A 12698-nucleotide genomic window follows, 5' to 3' on the forward strand; every position below is an offset into this window, starting at 1 on the left:
CCTCACATGCTGGTGGCCTCGGCTGGACACCAGGGTCCACTTGACTGATCTCCATGTGTCTCATCCTCCACCGTACTAGCTTGGTCTCACAGTAGTAGCAGGGGTTCAAAAGAGGCAACACACACATGTGCTTTCCAGCCTCTGTTTGCATAAAGTTTGCTCTCGTGCCATGGGTCAGAGCAAGTCACGGGACTGAGCCAGAGTCAGAATGGGAGGGGACTACAAAATTCCTGGACCACTTGGGTTTATTACTCATCTCAGTGAGGGTGAACACAGCCGGAAAACCTTGAAGTGTCTCAGCAAGAGGGTATTAGAAAAAAAACTTGTGATAAGATTTGGTCTTGGGTTAAGTGATTTTGGGATGTGGGCCTTTGCTGCGGATTGATGCTCTCGGGAAGCAGAGGTAATCCTACGACTGGGTAGCTTAATAGATCTTATCTAGAAAGAGGAAAGACCAGACAAGGCTAAAACTAAAGAAATTGGTTAAGAAGCAGCAGTCACTCATATTAGCCAGGACAGGGAGATGTCTGATCATCTTTGTGGTGTGGACAATGGTCATGTTTTGTGTTCAGACATGACCGTGAAGTGTTTAGATCCATTACAGTCAGAGAGTGGCCTGGTCAGATACTTATTTTGTGCAAAGTCATTTATGGTCCAATAGGAGAACACTAAGCCCCACTGCAATGCCAGCCTACTCCAGAAGGTCAGCAGCTCCTTTTCTTCCTTTTATATCACACACACTACCAGGGATTGTGGAAATATTACTTAGTGCTTTCCTCAGTCATCCCAAGAGGTGATTCAAAATAACTCCAAAAAAGCACCAAGAGTGAGCACTGAACTCAGTTAAACACAGAGCTATGTTCAAATAAATGTTATAAATATGGCGACAGAGAGAGTGACGTCACCAAGATGGTGCTATAGGTCTTTCCTGACATCGCTCCCCCTCACAAGAACAACTAACATTTATGCAAGAACAAGGCACTGCCGAAAGAATCCTAGAACACAGGGGTAAGGCTTAAGCACCCTCCTCCACCACCCAGACCAAGACAGAGGGCTTTAGAAGGGTAAAAGGAACACGTACACATTGATAGCATTGCCCCTCCCCCAGGCCAGTGCAGCCGCAGGCCGAGAGGTTTCCCTGAGCTTCTTGTCCCTCCAGTGGGAAAAGAGAACCCAGAGGGGACAACCAGCCTCCCCAGCATTGTGGGTCACTGTGCGGGAGCCACTACTCTGATCTCACCCCACAAGGATTGCAGGGGAACCTGCAGGCCCCAACCATGGGGAGTCTGTGATGGAAAAGTGGGGGAGGGGCCCGCAATAACCAGCACACAGATCTTGGCCGACCAAGTGCATACCTGCAGTGCCCAAGCGGTAGTCCCAACCAATGACTTTGCTCATCTGCAGATCCAAATTGGGGGTGACTCTGACCAGGGAACTCAGTGGGGTGCCGCTCTGCCTCATCTGGATCCTCAGACAAGAAGTTTTGCCAGCCAGCCCCAGAGCCAGTTTGCCCACGCCCAAGCAAGGTGCTGAGTCACAGCTCCAGCCACGGTGGAGAGTGCCTTCCTGCCCCATCAGACCAGAGGGACTGGTGACAACTCCTGGAAGCTGTGTGGCCCAGCAGCACTCAAGTCAAGAGGGGGACAAGGAGAGGTGATGACCCCCAGAACCAAGCCAACCCAGGGCATGGAGGCTTCCATTGCTATGAGGACTCAGGATTTACTCCCAACTTTTCCGGCATACAGCTCACTATAGTAATTATATTGTACATTATATGCCTGGTACTTATTTATCTTACAACTGGAAGTTTGGACCTTCTGACCCCCTTTCTCCCATTCCCCCTGCCCCCACCTCTGCTAACCACAAGTCTGATCTCTTTTTCTAGGAGTTGTTTTGTTTTTAAGATTCCACATATAAGTGAGATCAGACAGTATTTGTCTTTCTCGGACTTATTTTGCTAGCATAATGCTTTCAAAGTCTATTCATGTCATCACAAATGGTAAGACTTCCTCATTTTGCATGGCTGAATAATATTCCATTGTGTATCTATACCACCACTTCCATATCCATTCATTCATTGGTGGATACTCACATTGTTATTTCCATGTCTGAGTTATTGTCAATAATGCTGCTATGAAAATGGGGGTACAGATATTTTCTTGAATTGGTGTTTTCATTTCTTTTGGAAATATTCCCAGAAGTGGAACTGTTGGATTATATGGTAGGTCTGTTTTTAATGCCTTGAAGATCCTCCATCCTGTTTTCCATAGTGGTTGGACCCATTTAGAATCCCACCGACAGTGCCTAGGGTCCCTCTTCCCTCTATTAATGCCAGAATTTTTTATCTCCTGTCTTTTTAAAAATGGCCATTCTAACATGTGTGAGGTATCTCATTGTGGTTTGAGTTTATATTTTCCTTGGATGTTTGGAGAATTATAGGTGCCAATTTTTTTTTTAATTTCATGAAAACTACTCAGAGTGCCAAAAAACAGAACAAACACCTTCCAAATGGGGGAAATAAAAGAATAAAGAAAAAAAATGTAGCATAAAATAAAAAAAAGGAAAATAACTAAAAAGCATTTTTTTAGTCATAAAACAAAATGGGTGAAGTAAGACCAAACATATTGACTACCTCCCCCTCCTTTTCACACTCCTGCCCCAGCATTAGCTGGTGCCCTGGGATGCTCTCTGTCCCCTGCAACCTTGCAAGCAGCCTGCTAATTGGTCTCTCTCCCTCTGACCAGATCATGGAGGGGGCCATCCACACAATGTTGATTACGGGTCTGCAATAACGTAAGAACAGGACTTGAGTGAAGCATTTGAAATTTAAGCAAGTTGGCAGGGCTATTTTGCGTCTGTTAAAACTACTACTTAAAAACTGATGCCTGTATTTTGTACAGTTTTTATTGCATTTTTCTAGTAATTCGCTTTTATTGTATTTCCTAAAAATATCGGTCTGTAATACATTAGGAAAAGAAAATGGGCGTCGGTCCCTCGCCACAGATGATTCAAGAAGCCCCCATGTAGATCATGACAGGAGTTCTCCAGACCACAAGTCAGAATCTGCCTGCAACGTTCAATAGTCCCCTCTCGCCCCTAACAATGATTCTTACCTCTTTTTCCTGCCTCCACACCACTCCTAGGAGCATAAGCCTACCAATCACGCCTCTTATTGCACAGGGATTCTCAAAGGAGCTGGGGTAAAGTGGGGGCAGGAGTCCTATCTACCAAAGGGAGAGAGGAGAGAGAGAAACATCTCAGACCTGGGAGGGAGGGGCAGGGAATGTACCCTTGGAAAGAAAAGTTCTGAAGATTCAAACACACCTGGAGTCCACGTGCCCCTTTCCCCTCTCCTTGAGACTCCCTGGCCCAAAGGATGATGATGTCAGAGCTCCTTAGCTCTGCTCCCACTCTGCTTTACCTTCTTCCCCCATTACCTCGGGCCTCTGCTGGCCCTGCCCACCGCACCCCTGAGCTCAGGCCCCCCGACACTGCTCTCTGAACACCCCGCACCTACCCACTGACACCTCTATCCCTCTTCACAGACCGCCCTCCCTCTCCCCCGCACCACCTGACTGTCCCAGCCTGCTCCTCCTCCGGGAAGCCCCACCTCCAATGTCTCACTCCCTTGTTCCCTCCATTCTCCCCAAGGCGACCTTCGAGGCAAAAACTCTCAACACACACCTTCAACATCAACCCTGATACTTCAATTTTAGAATTTTTTTCTAAGAGCAAAATCGGGGATTCCTGCACAGATTTACTGGTAAAATTCTTAAGTTCAGAATAATAAGAGATTATTTGAATAACTAAGGTGTATCTATACAATAGAATATATATATAGCTGTCAAAAATGATGAAAGATCCAAAATACCATGAAAGTGTGTTTACAGTACACTGTTAGGTAAAGAAGCAGACCACAAAACAGAATCTGTGTGCACTTAAAGAGGATTATCTTGTTATTAAAATATAGTGATAGATACAAGCGCGGTATGAAACCAGCGACAGATACAGGGGCAGACAGAGGCAGAGACACAAGGACAGCTACAAAAGTACAGATGTAGATACGGACCAAATGTTGTTTCTGTGCTATGGGATTTTAGGCAGGTTTTTTTTTTTTTTTCCCTATCTATTTTTTTTTAGCAGGAACATTATTTTTTCAATAAGAAAAAAAAATGTTTAAAAAGGATTTAATTGTGGCCCAGGTGCGTTGCCATGGAGCTGTGCACAGTGTTCTAGAAGAGCGCTCCCCTCTTGCCTTTGACGGTTTAGGTGGCCGGCTCCACCCCCACCGTGTCTGCAGAGCTAAACTAAACGTGTCCAATTGCCAAAAGACAAACGCTGGACAAATAGGCTTCTATACCGTTTCCCGGGATATGGAAAATTAAATTGATCCTAAAGACCAGGTTGGGGCTGGGCCCATGAAACTGAGGCTTTAGGACCTGTCTGGATGAAGTGTGAGTTGAACTTGGTCAGGGGAAAGGTGCACCAGCCACGTTGGAAGCGTTCATTATGCTTGATGGACCCTTCGCTAAGCAGTCCTCCCCGGTTCCGCCAGTGCAGGCTAGGGCTGTGATGATTTATCCAGTCGGTATTGATTCTTTCCAGGCAATTCAGAGAGAGAGTTTTTCTTGAAACTGTCTGGGAAATGGAGCAAGTCCCCGAGATGGGCATATTAGCAGCGATGATTTTTCACTTAGTTGCTATGTGTCCGTGTCTCTATATAATAGTAATGGTCTCTGAAATGTGTACCCTGGCTTTCCCCTGAAGAGGACACAGTTCTTTCACACATGTTGAGCCCAATTTTCCCATTTCTCAAGATCCTCTCCAAGAGCATGAGTACTTCGGAAGACACATTAGTTCTGTAAAGCATCTAGACTTTTATTTACTGACAGAGGGCTCTTGCTGAAGGAGGGGAGGCAGCTTCACACCAGCTGACTGTTTTGGCTTCCCCAAGACTCTCATTCTTCTGCATAAATCATGTGTGAAAGAGCTGATGGCAGGTGTACCAACTCATAGTTGGAGAAATGGAGGAGTCATGAACCACACCACTAGCCTAGCACAGCAAACCTATGTATCGAGCTGAACGGTGGCTTCCAGAAGATGCACCTAGAACATGTCCTCATTTGGAAGAAGGGTCTTTGCAGATGTCATTAAGGTAAAAATTTCAAGATGAGCTCATCCTAGATCACGGTGGGCCCTAAATCCAATGACAGGTCGTTAGATGGCAAGAGAAAGTGAAATTGACACAGAAATGTGGGAGGAAGAAGCCCTTGGAAAGGCAAAGGCAGAGACCCAAGTGATGTGGCCACAAGCCAGTGAAGGCCAGGAGACACCAGAAGCTGGAGGAGGCCAGGAAGGATTCTCCCCTAGCATCCCTGGAACGAGCGGGGCCCCACCAACAACTCCATTCCGGCCTCCAACGCTTTAAGAGAATACATTTCTGTTATTTTAAGCCACCAAGTAGCTGGTAATTTGTTATAGCTGCCCTGGGAAACTCATACACTCATTAAATCATGATTCTAGAGTACAGCAGACAGATCCAAACACATCATAGGAGTTCATGGGGACTATATGTGTGTTCACAAGCATGTATGTTTCCACTTAATTTTTCAACCCTGACTTTTTTTTTTATACATATGCCTCCAAACTTGTGGCCTGGACAAGACAGAGCTGAAAAATGTGAACCTAAAAATGGGCGCCTGTCTTAAGCAGGGTCTGAGTTTTGAAACGTAAGGAGATAGGATGCTTTTTCTCTCTCCCAGCCCACCTCGCCCCTCACTCACCTGAGGGACCCCCCCCCAATATTCACCTGCATCACCAGTCTTGGAGGGCAGCATGCATAGACGTTGAGGACATGGGCTATGCAGTTGACCAGACTTGCCAGTCCCTGAACTGTGTGACTTTGACCAGGTTGCTTAACCTCTCTGAGCTTCGGTTTCTTTTTTTGTAAATTTGGATGACGTGCATGAGAAGCTCGGCCTAGGGCCAGGCATATGGTACTCAGCATTGGAAGTGCCCCATCAGCATTAAAGTAGATCTATGAAGGCAGGATAGACAAAGAGATAGATACAGAGACTGAAAGCAGTACACAGCAGGAAGAAGTGCAACACAACACAACTCTGACCACTGTTGTGGTCATTCTTTGAGGCTTGGAGGTAAGTCAGGGATTTCGGGAAGTGAAAAACAGGAGGAGTTGGAGGAACGGCTAAAGTAGATAGTGAAAGCAGGAAGAACCGCCACCAAATGGAGAACCCCAAGGAAAGGCATCTAAGGACTTTGGTATTGATAGGAAGGCGAGGCAGAGAGTCAGGACAAGCTATTGCCCTTGGTGTCCCTGGGGATGTCACACTGGGGTGAGAAGATACCAGACGTCAGGAGGAAAGAGGGAGAGCCACCAGGCAGTTGTCTTACGCCCTGCGGCATATGGCTGCCTGGGGAGGCCAGGAGGGCTCTACAGCATGAAGCTAGAGGTGTTCCCGGGATGTTCCAGGGCTGAGGGAGAAAGCTCAGGGGACAATTTGGCAGTGACCAGACTCAAGGGAATTCTAGAAAACAGGCTCTCACTAAACAAAAAACAAACCAAAACAGAAAACCTACCAAGCCCATAAGAAAAAAAGGTCACCATGAGAGAAAGCAAGCTTCAAGGATCTGTCACAGCACAAAGCCCCCCAGTCAAGTGAGAACTAGCCCGATCTTCTATATCCTTTCCCCCACTCTCTCCAACATCACTGGGAAGTGAAATGTCACTTCTGGGTGGCAGGGAAGGAGCACAGGGTGAGAAGAGCAGGCTGGGACCCCTCACCTTCCCCACCTGGCAGCTTCTCTGCTGAAACAGCCCAATCCAGGGGAAGAGCAAAGATTTACCGCCAAGCCAAGTCGAGTTGGGATTTGTTTATTTCACAAGGAGGGCCATTCTCGTCTCTGAATCAAAAGTTTATGTAGGATTTGAAGTGGCTTTATGACTATTATCTAAAAGATAATGTTGCGGGCGCCTGGGTGGCTCAGTTGGTTGGGCGACTGCCTTCGGCTCAGGTCATGATCCTGGAGTCCCGGGATCGAGTCCCGCATCGGGCTCCCTGCTCAGCAGGGAGTCTGCTTCTCCCTCTGACCCTCCCCCCTCTCATGTGCTCTCTCTCTCTCATTCTCTCTCTCAAATGAATAAATAGAGTCTTTAAAAAAATAAAATAAAAAATAAAAAATAAAAGATAATGTTGCAGCTTTACTACACGGCTAGTCACAGTTGTGCAATATACTTTTACCTTTTCTTAAAAATATGAAACATTTCATAAAAGCTCAGAAAACAAAGTAAAAGGCCACAAACACCCATCATTCAGATTTAACAGATGTTAATATTTGTATAATCTGTTTCATCCCTCTTTTTTTTTTTGAAAGATTTTATTTATGTATTTGAGAGAGAGAGCATGAGGAGGGGTGAAGGGGGGAGGGGCAGAGGGAGAGGGAGAAGCAGACTCCCCACTGAGCATGGAGCTGGATGTGGGCTCCCTTCCGCCACGCAACACCCCTGCCATGGGCCTGGGCCAGATCCCTGGAACATGACCTGAGCCAAAGGCAGATGTTTAACTGACTGAGCCACCCAGGAGCCATTCTCTCTCTCTCTCTCTCTTTTAAGCAGATAGTTATTCCTAGTATAGCCAAGGCCCCTTTCCTATCCTTCCCTTGCCTTTAGTCCCTGAGACAGTAATCTCTATCCCCCAGGGTAGAAAAAACAATTCCCATGCATGTTTTCATAACTTAATAGTGCATGTGTGTCTTTTATAAGTTGCTACAGAGTGAGTGGGTAGGAAGACATAAGAGAAGAGGGGGACTGGTTGGAAGACCAGCATGGTATCCTGAAGGGTAATGTTCATGGCCACAGGCAGGGACAGGCCGTGTCACCCAGGATAACGTGGAGTGGGGAAGAGGGCCCAGCCCAGAATGAGGAGACCTGAAGGAGCCTCCAGAGGAGCTGTCTGCCCTCACAGGAAGGTGCCAGGAAAGAGTATCATCAAACCAGAGGAGAAGAGCCCTCCACTGACTCCCAGCTCCAAGTGCTGGCTCCACGCACCCATGGGATTTGTTGCCCCATATTAGTCTCACCTGGGTGGGATTTTACCATCCCAAGACATTTGGCAATGTCTAGACACAGTTTTGATCGCCACAACTTGGGGGGTGCCGCTGTCCACTACGGGGGGGAGCCCAGGGCTACTTCTACTCATCCTACAATGCACAGGACAGCCTCCACAACAATAAATTATTTGGTCCCAAACGGCCCTAGGACTGTAGCTGAAGAGCCCTCCCTTATGCTAATGTTTACCAAATTAAAGATTTGAGCTGGCAAACTTTATTTTTGAGGGCTGCTGAGAATCATTTCATCAATGTGTTGAGTGGGATAGAAATTGTGAAAAAGAAGAAAAGTTCCACCAAGAGTTTAAAGCCACGGTATTTACAGAAATCCCTGGGATTCGCTCTATGTAATCGGAAGGGTTGGCTGGCGACATTTGTATTTCCTCATCCCCAGTTACTGCAAAAGGAGTTGCTGGTGTGGGTTTTAGAGTCAGCCCGCTTTGGGTTTAAGACCTACCTCAGTCTTTTACCAGCCGTGGGTAGCAGCCAGGTTCCATCAGGGAAGGAGACCCACTATAGCATTAGGGATGAAGGCATCGGGAGAGGCCTTGGACCTTCCACAGTTGTGCGAGTGGCTGGAGATGTGAGGGTCCAAGAGGGTGAATGGGAGGATGGGTGCCAAGTCATTGACTGACCCCCCTCCCCCGAAGCACTGGCCTGGGGGGACCGGTCAGAGCCGGGAGTGAGAAGCCCAGCAGTTCCAGCTGTAGGCCTGGGTCATCAGGGAGTGCCAGGGGCAGGCATGGCAAGAGAAGGCTTTGTCCTGTCTCCAGCACGCTACTGGGGCTGCTGGTGGTCAGCAGGACCGGCAGCGAGGAAGAAGTGGACATGGACCATGCAACGAAGAGGGTTCTGGGAATCTGATTCCAGCTTGGCCAAGTGGACATCATACAAAACCACTCTAGGTGTGACCTTGGGGGAGTTACTTGACTTCCGTGAGTCTCCGTTTCCTCTTCTGCACACTGGTGAGAATACTATCATAATATTAATACATCCCTCATATGGTAACTATACAGGTAAGGAGAACAGTCCCTGATGCATAGTAAGTGCTGGACAACCTTACCTATCGTCATTGTTGTTGTTGACTTAAGATATATTTGGAAGCTGGGGTTCCTTCAGAGCGTTCAGCTTGCAAAGTTTCATGGGCTGACCTTGACCTCCCCAGAGAAACTCTAGTACAGCTCAGTAAGCAGCTCCCTCCACAGGCAGAGCTAGTAAAAGAGGGAAAATGGAGACCAAAAAAAGCTTGACCTTGAATGTAGTATTTTGGAAGTGACAACAAAAAGGACTAGGCTGGGAGACCCAGGCTTGCCTCCTAGAGGCTAGTTGGTTGACCTTGGACAAAGTCATAGCCCCCGCTGTTTCAGTTCTCCCTGTTTCCGTAAGAGGGGGAAATGCATCTCGTTCCTCCCTCTCTCCTGGGACAGATGGGAGCAAAGCCAAGAGAGGACTCTGTGAGACATGACAGCTTTTTGAGAGAACATTCTAGCGATGCTGGGTAATCTTCAACTTTAGAATAGTGCTTCAGCTCCAGGGCGCCTGGGTGGCTCAGTCCGTTAAGCATCTGCCTTCAGCTCAGGTCATGATCTCAGGATCCTGGGATCGAGTCCCACGTCCGGCTCCCTGCTCAGCAGGGAGTCTGCTTCTGCCTCTCCCACTCTCTCTGTGCTCTCTCTCTCTCTGTCTCTTTCTCAAGTAAATAAATAAAATCTTAAAAAAAAAAAAAAAAAAAAGAATAGTGCTTCAGCTCCACAATGAGAAACGCTTCCTTTAAAGAGCTACCAGGTACAGATTATCACAGAGCTGGGGGTTCTAAGGTCCTTTCTCTCTTCTGGTATCAGATGTTGATCAGCAAATAGGTTCATGAAGAGGGACCACTTGCCTGCTACTATTTGTGACTTCCCATGCAGGAACAGCAACCAGAAGCGACAAGAAAGCCTCCCAGGAGAACTGCTGAGTTCGCCAAGGAGTGAAATGTGCCATGTAGTTTACATGTTAAACCATTCTTACTACTGTCACCATATCCACTTACAGACCCATGGTGCACTTGGATGCTAAGACCTTCTCCGGTAGCCTTCAGGCAGCAAACCCCTAAGAGCCCCTCCCTCCCCTTCCTCCCCGCGCTGCCAACAGCATCAGCCACAGACAACATGCTCTGCCACATGGAAAGTCACAGAAACTGAACAGTGGAGTGGCCATTCCAAGCCCTTCACTGTTCAGATGTGGACACTGGGGTCCGGGGACGAGAAAACTCGATCAAGGTCACAAGGTACATTAAAAGGCAAAAACGACAGTGAGTCCTAGGATTTCTCATCCAATGTTCCTCTCTCTACACCAACAGAAAATGACACTTGTCGTTGAGCTTTGTCTCCCATCCCTACCCCTTTTGGCTGACAACATGAGCCAATGTGAGAAACTCAGAGCTCAGCTAAAGACTGAGTCTTCCAAATACACCTGGGTGATCCCAGAGAAAAGCTGCGTTTCAGTGATTTATTATTTAGTGACAGTTTCCTGTTGCCCGGCAAAATCCATCATAATTGCATTCCCTTCCTTCTCCACTTTCCTGTGAGTCAAGGTGAGTGTACAGACCTCCTATAGCTCTTTCCTCATGAAATATGCCCTTGGTCTGGAAGATTCCAATTATATCCTTTGGTGAAGTGTGATCTTTTGGAGAAAGATTAAAATAAACTGGAAGAAACGAGGACCATCTGTGACCTCAAACTTTCTTTTTCCCAGGTGCTCTCTATCCGCAAGGGTGAGGTCTGGGGCACCTACCTGGGGTACACGTCCCAGTGACCCTACCAGTCACTACTAGTGACCCCTTTTTCTAACATCTGATAGGCATTCAGTTGGGCCTGGCCCTTCCCCGCTGAAACCCGCAGACCTGTCACCATGCCTCAAGGCCAACAAAAAGAGTATCTTTTCCCGCTTTATTCACTGCTTTTCTTCTGGATTCTTTTGTCTTGTGCTTCTCATTCTGTCTCTCAACCCACCCCTGCTCCCCTACTGGTGGACCACTGGAACCTCATGCCTGGTACCAGCTCTCGGAGATTCAGCTCAAACACGTTTTATTCAAGTAGCCAAGAAATTGCAATAGTTTGCCATGTTAGGCATGGGGCTGGTTAGGCATGTTAGAGCATGGGTACTCAAGGGCAAGCGAAACAGATGCGGTCCCCATCCTCCTGAGCTACTTAACCTTGGTCAAGGAAGTTAACCTCTCTGTGTCTCCTCATCTACAAAATAGGGGTAGGTAACCAGAGTACCGTCCTCACTCTAGTGCTGTGCAGATCAACTGAGTTAATCTGACCTTAAAAGAGGACCCAGCAAGAGAAAGCATCCAATGCTTTCTTGAGCTTGAAAGCATCCAATGAGCTGTTCTTGTTATCATTATGAGAGTTGTCTAGGACAACAGACATTCACCAAATAATCACAAAAGCAGATGTCAAATTCCAAGCAGTTCTATGAAGGAGAGCTACGCTGTGCTAGAAGGGTGTCTGATGGGGGGGGGGGGGTGCCACCTGCTCAGGGAGATCAGGGAAGACCTCTCCAAGAAGTGACCCTTTATCTAAGATCTGAAGGAAGAACAAAAAGAGGTAGACAAAGAGGAAGGGCTTCTAGACAGAGGAAGTAAACTATGCAAGGTCCTGAGGCTGGAAAGTACATGATGAGTTCAGAGGAGGCCAAGAAGGCACGTGTGGCTAGTACAGAAAGAACATAATGCAAATTGAGACTAGAGAGTCAGGTAAGATCAGAGCACACATTTCAGAGCATTTTAAGAAGTCTTCATTAGCCCTACAACACTAAGAAACAGTGCATGATTAAGGTGACCTGATCAGATTTGCATGTTGGATTAAAAAGGTGTTGTTCCTAATCTTTTCTGGTATTGATCTTGGAAGCCCTCCCCAGCTTCTATTTCTATTTGCCCAAGGCCATTATGTATGGTTGTGCAGGTTGGGCACTGCACAATTCAGAGATGGGAGGGAGGCACTACTCACATAGACTTAGAATTGCACAGTGTCCACTGTGCACATTTACATGCAATGGCCTTCCATTTGTTCCTTTGGATTAAATTTCTCCCCTCCAAGTACTAACCAGGATTAAATTTCTCCTTAACACTCCAGGTAACACCCTAACTCTGAAAACTCCATGCTTTTGAGGACTCATAAGGCCTGCATTGCTGATACTTTTGTCTTTCTCTCTATCAAAGACATCTATGGCATGTGCTGCAGGGTTTTGCATATATGACGCTCATCCGCAATTCTGGTTTTTAAGATTTGGGAGGCTACAGCTTTGCCTAGCATAATGATGGGCCCACGTAATGAGCACCCCAAAATTGGTCAGTTAAATCACATCTTTTGAATAAATAAATGACTCAGTAAACTCCCTTAGAAAGTAACCTCCCCCTTTGAAGAGGCTGTGAGTACCTCTCATTGAGCCCCCCTCCCATCCCATAAGATCTTGTAGCCATCAGGGCCCCAGTAGGAAACACTCTCCAGGGCGTGGTTCAAGAAATTTAATGAAGGGGCTGCATACAGAGGTATTTGCAGGCTTAAGGAGCCCATGGGCCATGCTGG

Source organism: Neomonachus schauinslandi, chromosome 1, assembly GCF_002201575.2.
Source record: "Neomonachus schauinslandi chromosome 1, ASM220157v2, whole genome shotgun sequence".
NCBI lineage: Eukaryota > Metazoa > Chordata > Mammalia > Carnivora > Phocidae > Neomonachus > Neomonachus schauinslandi.